The sequence below is a fragment of the Oncorhynchus mykiss genome, chromosome 29, assembly GCF_057628025.1.
Source record: "Oncorhynchus mykiss isolate SJ-2025 chromosome 29, ASM5762802v1, whole genome shotgun sequence".
Lineage (NCBI taxonomy): Eukaryota > Metazoa > Chordata > Actinopteri > Salmoniformes > Salmonidae > Oncorhynchus > Oncorhynchus mykiss.
The window spans coordinates 18161107-18175000 of record NC_143050.1 but is presented as its reverse complement, the minus strand read 5'-3'; the positions used below and the strand labels follow the sequence as shown (position 1 = coordinate 18175000).

General features: G+C 46.7%; 1 protein-coding gene across 1 annotated transcript in view; it reads left to right on the top strand.

Moving 5' to 3' along the window:
* Positions 1 to 13894, top strand: part of LOC110510000 (leucine-rich repeat transmembrane protein FLRT1-like) — a 61321-nt gene that overhangs the window by 29264 nt on the left and 18163 nt on the right. The window contains exon 2 of the mRNA XM_021591260.3: positions 2425 to 3641. The gene's annotated coding sequence lies outside the window, so the exon portion shown is untranslated. The remainder of the gene's footprint in view (positions 1 to 2424; positions 3642 to 13894) is intronic.

Genomic DNA, 13894 nt, shown 5'->3' with positions numbered 1-13894 from the left:
TTGTTTACAGCGGCTCCTTTACGATGATTTATATGTACACTAGACGACTGATAGTGGCCGCTGTGTTGAAATCTTCCTCAGCATTGTACAAAATATTTTGTAAGCAATAGAAATGCATTTATTATTCTACTTTCATTTTTTGTCACATTTACTATATAACAGATATCTTAATGCCTACTTTGAAATTATATTATGTGAGCTAAACATTAAAAAAAAAACAGATGAAAAAATATAGAACAACATTTCCCTGAAAGTCTCATTTTTTGAGATTACTAATGTTACTGTCCCCACTACAAACTGTAACATGTAATTTTGTGCTTGAAACATTTAATTGAAGTACTGTAGAATTCCATTCATTCCTATGGAGGACTGCTCCTACTAGGGTGGGCCAATATGGCCGATCGGTGGCTTCAAAGCCTCAATGGCCAATACATAGCATCAGCAATCCAGGGTTTATATACATCATTGGTCCTTTCATAGGGAACTGTCAGAGGTGCTTTCATATTGTTACATTACAAACATTTTGATAATAACATGGCAGCCATTCTACCACCTGGCTGAGCTCTCTACACTCTTAGAAAAGAGGGCTCTGAAAGGGTTCTTCGGCTGCCCCATAGGAGAAGCCTTTCGGGTTCCTGGTAGAACCCTGTGTGGAAAGAGTTCTACCTGGAACCCAAAAGAGTTCTACCTGGAACCAAAAGAGTTCTACATGGAACCAAAAAGGGTTCTTCAAAGGGTTCTCGTGTTGGGACAGCTAATGAATCCTTTTAGGTTCTAGATAGCACCTTTTTTTCTAAGAGTGTATATATACAGTATATGACTCTGGACTGACTAATTCAGACAATCACAACATTATCACATTCACATGAATTCACAATCAAATACTGTACAGAAGCCCCACATATAAAACATATGTAAGCATTCACAGCATCTCCATCACACATTTAGAGCACATATACTCAACAAATACCAAAGCAATCTTCCACAAAATCACATTGATAATACCCCTTCACACACAGCAGAACGTGTTAAGGATTGTGTTTGAGCAGCGTTAGGTTCTCCTCAGAATTGACCAGTGCCCCTTCCCTGTCCCTGGTTGACCTCAGTCTCCAATTAGGTGAACCATTGCTCAAGCTGACAGCAATTCCTGCCTCCAACTTATTCTCCAATGAGTTCATGACCCCCGACTCTCTTCCCTGTCATCTCCCTTTCCCTTTCCTGCTCCCTCTCTCTCCCTCTCTCTCTCCCTCTCTCCCTCTCTCTCCATCTGTCACTCCCTCTCTCTCTCTCCCTCTGTCACTCCCTCTCCCTCTGTCACTCCCTCGCTCTCTCTCCCTCTGTCACTCCCTCTGTCACTCCTTCTCTCACTCCACCTCCTTCTCCCTTCCATCCCTCACTAAATGATCAATTGAGAGGCAGAGATGAGGCGGTGGTGTGTGCAGAATAGTTCAACTGCTAGAGCAAGGATCACACACACTCTTGAGTCGTGCACTAACACACACACACACACACACACACACACACACACACACACACACACACACACACACTCACATATTCACATACACCCTCACAGCTATAGCCCTACATAAATGCAGTTTTATTCACACACATATATGTGAATGTTGTTCAAGTCTCTTTCATGCTTCCCACTACTTAGAAAGGGTGTTATCACAGGTGTTTCTCACACATCATTGCAGTCCAATGTGAGACATGGGTCTGCATTCTGAATACATTTAAATGCTAATTCTCCAATGTGCTCATCGTTTCCCGCTCGACATGACCCATTACCCATAGGAGCGTTGGCTAAATGCTGTTCACCGTATTAAAAGGTGCATAAAAGGCATTTTTGTGCATTTACTTCTGCTAAATCTCTGAATTATAAAGGACCAAACCTATGTGAAAAGATTTAAAGAGTTCTTGCATCAAGACTGGTTCTGCTCTCACACCAATAGCTTCCTCCAGAGCTCCGTGTGGTATTATTACTGAGTGTTATAACCGACACCTGGAAGGGTTCACACTGTAAGTACAACCAATGATCAATGAATGGAGGGATAGATGGTCAAATGATTCTCTAGCATTTATTCCGATTAATGCAGTATCTTATTGCGCTTTTCACCATTCATTAATCATCGTAACACGTCATTTTGTCACAATACAAATTCTAACCTGTGACCCCTTCTCAAGTTCTAGCAGGATTTTGACCATGATTGGATGACATTGTCTGTCTTCATTCTAAATGTATGATGTATTTATAGTATATTAATTTTTGATCATTATTTTTTCTTTTTGCCTATGTAGAGCTTTGAGATAAGACTGTAATGAAAAGCGCTATGTAAATGAAATGTATTTTTATTTTATATTATGATTGTACTTTATTATTAGTACAGCGCTCACACATGCCTGTGTCTGTTTCCTTCACAGACTGTCAGAGACTGACGCTTCCGCATAGTACCAAACCACAGGTGTGACTGGAGAGACATTTCAGCCACTCTGATCAACACAGAGAGGGAGCTGTCTCTACTGATGTCAGAACAAGACGACCTAAAATAAACTTTCACAAAAGTTTCAAGAACGCTACCCTCATACAAGCAAGGCTGAAGATATCAAGTCTTTGAAGTAGACTGAGTATCATGTCTTGTGATTGGCCTCAGTTTGTTTTTAGAATATCAAGTCCAATGGTTGACACGGCCAGGGTTTAATGCTCCCAATGCTGTTAATTCAAGAACACATTTCTGTCTTCGTAGAAGATTAAAGTACTTGGTGGGATTCATTTTTGGTAAAGGAACTGAGGTATAGAATGGGGCAACAGGATCTTACCCGAGGCTAAACCCTGATATAGCAACCCACTTCTTCTCTTTTTAGATCAGTCAAAAATATCCAGTCTCCTAAATATATTCCAGCCCATTCCGCCCAGCTTTGAGAGGGAAATGGACAAGATAATTGTGGACTCAGCTGAGAATGTGGAGTCTCAGTTCCGATCTGGATATGGCTTTGAGATCAGACATTCCGGGAATCAACGCGAGGGCTCTACTGGGATAGAGCATACCCTGGTACTCACACAGCCAGCAGCATTTACTCAGTGATTTTTTTAATGGGAAAATTCAAGTCCACACCAAGGCCTAAGGCAGTAGGGCTGCCTGCAAGCGTGGTGGTCTGAATCCTCGAGGTGAACTGTTCTTTTCATCCACTGCACCAGGACCCACATGCTCCAGGACCCACACGCTCCAGGACCCACACACTCCAGAACCCACACGCTGCAGGACCCACACGCCCCAGGACCTACACTTTCCAGGACCCACACGCTGCAGGACCCACACGCTGCAGGACCCACACGCTCCAGGACCCACACACTCCAGAACCCACACGCTCCAGGACCCACACGCTGCAGGACCCACACGCTCCAGGACCCACACGCTCCAGGACCCACACGCTCCAGGACCCACACGCTGCAGGACCCACACGCTGCAGGACCCACACGCTGCAGGACCCACACGCTCCAGAGGAGACAGACTCACAACTCCAGAGGAGACAGACTCACAACTCCAGAGGAGACAGACTCACAACTCCAGAGGAGACAGACTCACAACTCCAGAAGAGACAGACTTACAGCTTCCGATCTGTATCTTTTACAACACAAGGTGTGTTTTTATTCACATTTATACACATTTATATAGAAAATCGTCCTGTAGTCAGCTAACAGAAGGATGAATTGTGTTGTGATTTCCTCATTGGTGCGATAACAATTAGTATACAGGACTGTACGAGATTCTGAAGGTTATTATCCAGCGTTTGTTTACTGGGAGGGTTTGTCATAGGGAGGGTTTCCATGTTCTTACTCTTTTAGGTTTTCATCAGCTGAAGGAGAAAGAGATCGTGTAAGAAGGGATTAAAGAATCACTGCTGTAGACCAGAGAGAGAGAGAGAGAGAATGAGAAAAAGTGAGAGAGAAAAAGAGAGCGAGGAAGAGAGGAGCGAGTAGTGCACTGCTCACAGACCAAAAGATGCAGAGAAATATGCAGAGAGAGGAAGAGAGGCAGATGACATGGATGAATCAAAGGAAGAGGGGAAGGAGAGACTTACTAAGAGAGAAGGAAAGATTAGGAAATGTTTTGAAATAAAGAAATACATGTAAGTGTAGGGAGAGAAAGCAGAGTGAATAGCAGCCTAAGGGAAAAGGACGAGACAGAGGTTGTGAAACAGGGAAGCAACAGAGGGAATGGAAGGGCTTGTGTATGTGTGTGTGTGGGAGAGGGAGTGAGAGAGAGAGAGAGAGAGAGAGAGAGAGAGAGAGAGAGAGAGAGGGGAGAAATTGTGACTCAATCAGCTGCCTCATTGTTCACGCAGGACAAGTGCAGGAGAGGAGAGGAGAGTGTGACAAGGAAGGGAGGCCGAGAGGCAGGAAGAGAAAAAAGAGAGAGGGCGTCTTCAATTTGAAGTGATACACAAAGCTAACTCATTATATTGCACACTAGAATATTGGCCTGAATACAAATTCAGTCCTCCCCACACTTACATAAACAAAGGCAAATATAAATGTGCATGCAGGTGGAGAGGTCATTTCCTGTGCTATTTGTATTTATTTGTTTGCTTATTAGGATCCGCATTAGCTTTTGCAGAAGCAGCAGCTACTCTTCCTAAGGTCCACAAAAAACACAAAACACGACAAGCAACAAACCACTGATAGACAAGGACAGTCACACACATGTACAATACAACAATACACAAACAATAACAGCAACAAAAAGAAGAGCCTATTGTATCTCTAAACTGTGATACCGGCCAGGGTATGTGACGATGTGCACATAATTCCAACAGAGAGAGGAGGGAGGGAGCGTGAGCAGGAGGAGTGGGTGGCTTATGGTCTCAACAGATGATACAGGCTGGCTCGGCCTCGCCTCGCGTCTGCATGTCCATTTCAACTTCACTCCCAACCACCACCATGCTCTAACTGAGAAGCAAGAACAGAGTGACAGTAGCAAAAAACTATTCCAAGTACACTAATCCATTTAAAATAGATATGCTGCCACATCCAACAATTACCCAGTGCTAGCTAAACAAACCTTGTCCTCAATTCTAATTGTGGATTTTTATTTATTAATGGGTATTCTCTGCTTTTAATTTATACTTTAGTTCAACTGGATGTGTTGTAGGGGCCAAATCAACTTATAAAAAATGTACTCCCGTATTTCCTGAACCATTTTGAGGTAATATCAACATGGCTAGTTATAGGGTAAATAGAAATGATTGAGATGGAAATATTGTTATAGAAACGGAGCAAGGAAGAAAGGGAATTTAAAGTGTTTTAAGTCTTTCCTGTATTTGCCAAGTAATATAACTGTATAAAAAAGGTTAATGCATGTATATTGAGTTTTAAAAAAATAATGTGTGTGCAGTATTGCCTTGCAAGCTAGTCGATTCTATAGCAGGCTGTGTGAATCCACTACAGTACCGATAGACTGACTGAGAAATGCAATAACAGGGAGAGTGAAATGCCAACATGGCAAAGCTTCCATGATGATGTAGCACCTCTTCCATGATGATGTAGCACCTCTTCCATGATGATGTAGCACCTCTTTCATGATGATGTAGCACCTCTTCCATGATGATGTAGCACCTCTTACATGATGATGTAGCACCTCTTTCATGATGATGTAGCACCTCTTCCATGATGATGTAGCACCTCTTACATGATGATGTAGCACCTCTTTCATGTCAGATCTAATCTGACAGCCAACCTTGAGATATTACAGTCAGATATTCACTGAAATCATCAGACCCAGAAATCACACGCCCCATTTTCACGTTCATATATTCCTATTTTATATAATTTGATGTATCTGGTAATCGTCTCCTCTTATGTGGCAGAGTGGCCCTCCATTCCATGCAACAGCATTTTGCTGCAGGGGGCCACGACTCCTCTGTTAATGCTTAGAGGATTTACTTTTAATCTGGGATTCCTGTGGAAGAGACACGGAGCCAAATTAATTCATATGGCAGCAGCAGCAGTAGTAACAGCAGCAGCAGTGACAGTAGTAGCAGCAGCAGCAGCGGCAGTAGTACCAGCAGCAGCAGCAACAGTAGTAACAGCAGCAGCAGCAACAGTAGTAACAGCAGCAGTGACAGTAGTAACAGCAGCAGCAACAATAGTAGTAACAGCAGCAGCAGCAACAGTAGTAACAGCAGCAGCAGCAAAAGTAGTAACAGCTGCAACAGCGACAGTAGTAACAGCAGCAGCAACAACAACAGTAGTAACAGCAGCAGCAGCAACAACAGTAGTAACAGCAGCAGTGACAGTAGTAACAGCAGCAGCAACAACAGTAGTAACAGCAGCAGCAACAACAGTAGTAACAGCAGCAGCAGCGACAGTAGTAACAGCAGCAGCAGCGAAAGTAGTAACAGCTGCAACAGCGACAGTAGTAACAGCAGCAGCAACAACAGTAGTAACAGCAGCAGCAACAACAGTAGTAACAGCAGCAGCAACAACAGTAGTAACAGCAGCAACAACAACAGTAGTAACAGCAGCAGCAACAACAACAGTAGTAACAGCAGCAGCAGCGAAAGTAGTAACAGCTGCAACAGCGAAAGTCGTAAAAGCTCCAGCAGCAACAGCAGTAGTAGCAGCAGCAACAGTAGTAGCAGCAGCAACAGTAGTAGCAGCAGCAGCAACAGCAGTAGTAACAGCAGCAACAGTAGTAGCAGCAGCAACAGTAGTAGCAGCAGCAGCAACAGTAGTAGCAGCAGCAACAGTAGTAGCAGCAGCAGCAACAGTAGTAGCAGCAGCAACAGTAGTAGCAGCAGCAGCAACAGCAGTAGTAACAGCAGCAACAGTAGTAGCAGCAGCAGCAACAGTAGTAGCAGCAGCAGCAACAGTAGTGACAGCAGCATCGACAGTAGTAGCAGCGACAACAGTAGTAACAGCAGCAACAGTAGTAGCAGCAGCAACAGTAGTAGCAGCAGCAGCAACAGTAGTAACAGCAGCAGCAACAACAACAGTAGTAACAGCAGCAGCAGCAACAACAGTAGTAACAGCAGCAGCAGCAACAACAGTAGTAACAGCAGCAGCAACAACAGTAGTAACAGCAGCAGCAGCGACAGTAGTAACAGCAGCAGCAGCGAAAGTAGTAACAGCTGCAACAGCGACAGTAGTAACAGCAGCAGCAACAACAGTAGTAACAGCAGCAGCAACAACAGTAGTAACAGCAGCAGCAACAACAGTAGTAACAGCAGCAACAACAACAGTAGTAACAGCAGCAGCAATAACAATAGTAGAATTAGCAGCAGCAGTGAAAGTAGTAACAGCTGCAACAGCGAAAGTCGTAAAAGCTCCAGCAGCAACAGCAGTAGTAGCAGCAGCAACAGTAGTAGCAGCAGCAACAGTAGTAGCAGCAGCAGCAACAGCAGTAGTAACAGCAGCAACAGTAGTAGCAGCAGCAACAGTAGTAGCAGCAGCAGCAACAGTAGTAGCAGCAGCAACAGTAGTAGCAGCAGCAGCAACAGTAGTAGCAGCAACAACAGTAGTAGCAGCAGCAGCAACAGCAGTAGTAACAGCAGCAACAGTAGTAGCAGCAGCAGCAACAGTAGCAGCAGCAGCAGCAACAGTAGTGACAGCAGCATCGACAGTAGTAGCAGCAACAACAGTAGTAACAGCAGCAACAGTAGTAGCAGCAGCAACAGTAGTAGCAGCAGCAGCAACAGCAGTAGTAACAGCAGCAACAGTAGTAGCAGCAGCAGCAACAGTAGTAGCAGCAGCAGCAACAGTAGTGACAGCAGCATCGACAGTAGTAGCAGCAGCAACAGTAGTAACAGCAGTAGCAGCAGCAACAGTAGTGACAGCAGCAGCAACTGTAGTAACAGCAGCAGCAGCAACAGTAGTAACAGCAGCAGCAGCAGCAACAGTAGTAACAGCAGCAGCAGCAGCAACAGTAGTAACAGCAGCAGCAGCAGCAATAACAGCAGCAGCAGTAACAGTAGTAACAGCAGCAGCAGCAGCAACAGTAGTAACAGCAGTAGCAGCAACAACAGTAGTAACAGCAGCAGCAGCAACAATAACAGCTGCAGCAGCAACAGTAGTAACAGCAGCAGCAGTAGTAACAGCAGCAGCAGCAACAGTAGTAACAGCAGCAGCAGCAACAGTAGTAACAGCAGCAGCAGCAACAGTAGTAACAGCAGCAGCAGCGACAATAGTAACAGCAGCAGCAGCGACAGTAGTAACAGCAGCAGCAGTGACAGTAGTGACAGCAGCAGCAGTGACAGTAGTGACATCAGCAGCATCGACAGTAGTACCAGCAGCAGCAACAGTAATAACAGCAGCAGCAGCAACAGTAGTAACAGCAGCAGCAACAGTAGTACCAGCAGCAGCAACAGTAGTAGCAGCAGCAACAGTAGTAACAGCAGCAGCAACAGTAGTAATAGCAGCAGCAACAGTAGTAGCAGCAGCAACAGTAGTACCAGCAGCAGCAACAGTAGTAGCAGCAGCAATAGTAGTAACAGCAGCAGCAACAGTAGTAATAGCAGCAGCAGCAACAGTTGTAACAGCAGCAGCGACAGTAGTAGCAGCAGCAGCAGCAGCAGGAGCAGTAGCAGTAGCAACAGTAGTCCAGCAGCGACAGTAGTAACAGCAGCAGCAACAGTAGTCCAGCAGCAGCAGCAACAGTAGTAACAGCAGCAGCAACAGGAGAAGGAGCAGCAGCAGAAGCAACAGTAGTACAGCAGCAGCGACACTAGTAACAACTACAGCAGCAACAGTAATAACAGCAGCAGCAACCGTAGTAACAGCAGCAGCATCGACAGTAGTAACAGCAGCAGCAGCAACAGTAGTAACAGCAGCAGCAACAGTAGTAACAGTAGCAGCATCAGCAGGAGCAGTACCAGTAGCAACAGTAGTCCAGCAGCAGCAGCAACAGTAGTAACAGCAGCAGCAACAGTAGTCCAGCAGCAGCAGCAACAGTAGAAACAGCAGCAGCAACAGGAGAAGGAGCAGCAGCAACAGTAGTACAGCAGCAGCGATACTAGTAACAGCTACAGCAGCAACAGTAATAACAGCAGCAGCAACCGTAGTAACAGCAGCAGCAGCGACAGTAGTGACAGCAGCAGCAACAGTAGTAACAGCAGCAGCAGCAACAGTAGTAACAGCAGCAACAGTAGTGACAGCAGCAGCAGCAACAGTAGTAACAGCAGCAGCAACAGTAGTAACAGCAGCAGCAGCAACAGTAGTAACAGCAGCAACAGTAGTAACAGCAGCAGCATCGACAGTAGTAAAAGCAGCAACAGCACTAACAGCAGCAGCAACAGCAATAACAGCAGCAGCAGCGACAGTAGTAACAGCAGCAGCAAGAGCAGTGACAGCAGCAGCAACAGTTATAACAGCAGCAACAGAAACAGTAATAACAGCGGCAACAGTAGTGACAGCAGCAGCAGCGACAGTAGTAACAGCAGCGTCAGCAACAGTAGTAACAGCCGCAGCAGCAACAGTAGTAACAGCAGCAGCAGCAACAGTAGTGCAGCAGCAGCATCGACAGTAGTAACAGCAGCAGCAGCAACAGTAGTAACAGCAGCAACAGTAGTGACAGCAGCAGCAGCAACAGTAGTAACAGCAGCAACATCGACAGTAGTAACAGCAGCAGCAGCAACAGTAGTGACAGCAGCAGCAGCGACAGTATTAACAGCAGCAGCAGCAACAGTAGTGACAGCAACAGCAGCAGCAGTAGTGACAGCAGCAGCAGCAATAACAGTAGTGACAGCAGCAGCAGCGACAGTATTAACAGCAGCAGCAGCAGCAGCAATAACAGTAGCAGCAGCAACAGTAGTAACAGCAGCAGCAACAGTAGTGACAGCAGCAGCAGCAGCAATAACAGCAGCAGCAGCAACAGTAGTAACAGCAGCAGCAGCAGCAACAGTAGTGACAGCAGCATCGACAGTAGTAGCAGCAACAACAGTAGTAACAGCAGCAGCAGCAGCAACAGTAGTGACAGTGACAGCAGCAGCAGCAGCAATAACAACAGCAGCAACAGTAGTAACAGCAGCAGCAGCGACAGTAGCAACAGCTGCAGCAGTGACAGTAGTAACAGCTTCAGCAGTGACAGTAGTAACAGCAGCAGCAGCAACAATAGTAACAGCAGCAGCAGCAACAGTAGTTACAGCAGCAATAGTAGTAACAGCAGCATCCCCAACAGTAATAACAGCAGCAGCAGCAACAGTAGTAACAGCAGCAGCAGCAGCGACAGTAGTAGCAGCAGCAGCAGCGACAGTAGTGACAGCAACAGCAACATTAATAACAGAAGCAACAACGACAGTAGTAACAGCAGCAGCGGCAGTAGTAACAGCAGCAGCAGCAACAGTAGTAACAGCAGCAGTGACAGTAGTAACAGCAGCAACAGTAGTAACAGCAGCAACAGTAGTAACAGCAGCAGCAGCGACAGTAGTAACAGCAGCAGCAGTAGTGACAGCAGCAGCAGCAACAGTAGTAACAGCAGCAGCAGCAGCGACAGTAGTAAAAGCAGCAGCAGCAGTGACAGTAGTTATAGTAGTAACAGCAACAGTAGTAACAGCAGCAGCAACAGTAGTAACAGAAGCAACAGCGACAGTAGTTATAGTAGTAACAGCAACAGTAGTAATAGCAGCAGCAACAGTAGTAACAGCAGCAGCAGCGACAGTAGTTATAGTAGTAACAGCAACAGTAGTAACAGCAGCAGCAACAGTAATAACAGAAGCAACAGCGACAGTAGTAACAGCAGCAGCGACAGTAGTAACAGCAGCAGCGACAGTAGTAACAGTAGCAGCAGCAACAGTAGTCCAGCAGCGACAGTAGTGACAGCAGCAGCGACAGTAGTTATAGTAGTAACAGCAACAGTAGTTATAGTAGTAACAGCAACAGTAGTAACAGCAGCAGCGGCAGTAGTAACAGTAGCAGCAGCAACAGTAGTAACAGCTGCAGCAGCAACAGTAGTAACAGCAGCAGCAGCGACAGTAGTAACAGTAGCAGCAGCAACAGTAGTCCAGCAGCGACAGTGACAGTGACAGCAGCAGCAGCAGCAACAGTAGTAACAGCTGCAGCAGCAACAGTAGTAACAGCAGCAGCAGTGACAGTAGTAACAGCTGCAGCAGTGACAGTAGTAACAGCAGCAGCAGCAACAGTAGTAACAGCAGCAGCAGCGACAGTAGTAACAGCTGCAGCAGTGACAGTAGTAACAGCAGCAGCAACAGTAGTGACAGCAGCAGCAACAGTAGTGCAGCAGCAGCAGCAACAGTAGTTACAGCAGCAATAGTAGTAACAGCAGCATCCCCAACAGTAATAACAGCAGCAGCAGCAACAGTAGTAACAGCAGCAGCAGCAGCGACAGTAGTAGCAGCAGCAGCAGTGACAGTAGTGACAGCAACAGCAACAGTAATAACAGAAGCAACAACGACAGTAGTAACAGCAGCAGCGACAGTAGTAACAGCAGCAACAGTAGTAACAGCAGCAACAGTAGTAACAGCAGCAGCGACAGTAGTAACAGCAGCAGCAGTAGTGACAGCAGCAGCAGCAACAGTAGTAACAGCAGCAGCAGCAGAAGCAGTAGCAGCAGCAACAGTAGTCCAGCAGCGACAGTAGTGCAGCAGCAGCAGCGACAGTTGTAACAGCAGCAGCAGCAACAGTAGTAACAGCAGCAACAGTAGTAACAGCAGCAGCAGCTACAGTAGAAGCAGCAGCAGCAGCAGAAGCAGTTGCAGCAGCAACAGTAGTAACAGCAGCAGCGACAGTAGTAACAGCAGCAACAGTAGTAACAGCAGCAGCAGCAACAGTAGTAACAGCAGCAACAGCCGTAACAGCAGCAGCAGCAACAGTAGTAACAGCTGCAGCAGCAACAGTAGTAACAGCAGCAGCAGCGACAGTAGTAACAGCAGCAACAACATTAGTGACAGCAGCAGCAGCAACAGTAATAACAGCAGCAGCAACAGTAGTGACAGCAGCAGCAACAGTAGTGCAGCAGCAGCAGCAGCAACAGTAGTTACAGCAGCAACAGTAGTAACAGCAGCATCCCCAACAGTAATAACAGCAGCAGCAGCAACAGTAGTAACAGCAGCAGCAGCAACAGTAATAACAGCAGCAGCAACAGTAGTGACAGCAGCAGCAACAGTAGTGCAGCAGCAGCAGCAGCAACAGTAGTTACAGCAGCAACAGTAGTAACAGCAGCATCCCCAACAGTAATAACAGCAGCAGCAGCAACAGTAGTAACAGCAGCAACATCGACAGTAGTAACAGCAGCAGCAGCAACAGTAGTGACAGCAGCAGCAGCGACAGTATTAACAGCAGCAGCAGCAACAGTAGTGACAGCAACAGCAGCAGCAGTAGTGACAGCAGCAGCAGCAATAACAGTAGTGACAGCAGCAGCAGCGACAGTATTAACAGCAGCAGCAGCAATAACAGCAGCAGCAGCAACAGTAGTAACAGCAGCAGCAACAGTAGTAACAGCAGCAGCGGCAGCAATAACAGCAGCAGCAGCAACAGTAGTAACAGCAGCAGCAGCAGTAACAGTAGTGACAGCAGCATCGACAGTAGTAGCAGCAACAACAGTAGTAACAGCAGCAGCAGCAGCAACAGTAGTGACAGTGACAGCAGCAGCAATAACAACAGCAGCAGCGACAGTAGTAACAGCTGCAGCAGCAACAGTAGTAACAGCAGCAGCAGCGACAGTAGTAACAGCTGCAGCAGTGACAGTAGTAACAGCTTCAGCAGTGACAGTAGTAACAGCAGCAGCAGCAACAGTAGTAACAGCAGCAGCAGCAACAGTAGTTACAGCAGCAATAGTAGTAACAGCAGCATCCCCAACAGTAATAACAGCAGCAGCAGCAACAGTAGTAACAGCAGCAGCAGCAGCGACAGTAGTAGCAGCAGCAGCAGCGACAGTAGTGACAGCAACAGCAACAGTAATAACAGACGCAACAACGACAGTAGTAACAGCAGCAGCGGCAGTAGTAACAGCAGCAGCAGCAACAGTAGTAACAGCAGCAGCGACAGTAGTAACAGCAGCAACAGTAGTAACAGCAGCAGCAGCGACAGTAGTAACAGCAGCAACAACATTAGTGACAGCAGCAGCAGCAACAGTAATAACAGCAGCAGCAACAGTAGTGACAGCAGCAGCAACAGTAGTGCAGCAGCAGCAGCAGCAACAGTAGTTACAGCAGCAACAGTAGTAACAGCAGCATCCCCAACAGTAATAACAGCAGCAGCAGCAACAGTAGTAACAGCAGCAACATCGACAGTAGTAACAGCAGCAGCAGCAACAGTAGTGACAGCAGCAGCAGCGACAGTATTAACAGCAGCAGCAGCAACAGTAGTGACAGCAACAGCAGCAGCAGTAGTGACAGCAGCAGCAGCAATAACAGTAGTGACAGCAGCAGCAGCGACAGTATTAACAGCAGCAGCAGCAATAACAGCAGCAGCAGCAACAGTAGTAACAGCAGCAGCAACAGTAGTAACAGCAGCAGCGGCAGCAATAACAGCAGCAGCAGCAACAGTAGTAACAGCAGCAGCAGCAGTAACAGTAGTGACAGCAGCATCGACAGTAGTAGCAGCAACAACAGTAGTAACAGCAGCAGCAGCAGCAACAGTAGTGACAGTGACAGCAGCAGCAATAACAACAGCAGCAGCGACAGTAGTAACAGCTGCAGCAGCAACAGTAGTAACAGCAGCAGCAGCGACAGTAGTAACAGCTGCAGCAGTGACAGTAGTAACAGCTTCAGCAGTGACAGTAGTAACAGCAGCAGCAGCAACAGTAGTAACAGCAGCAGCAGCAACAGTAGTTACAGCAGCAATAGTAGTAACAGCAGCATCCCCAACAGTAATAACAGCAGCAGCAGCAACAGTAGTAACAGCAGCAGCAGCAGCGACAGTAGTAGCAGCAGCAGCAGC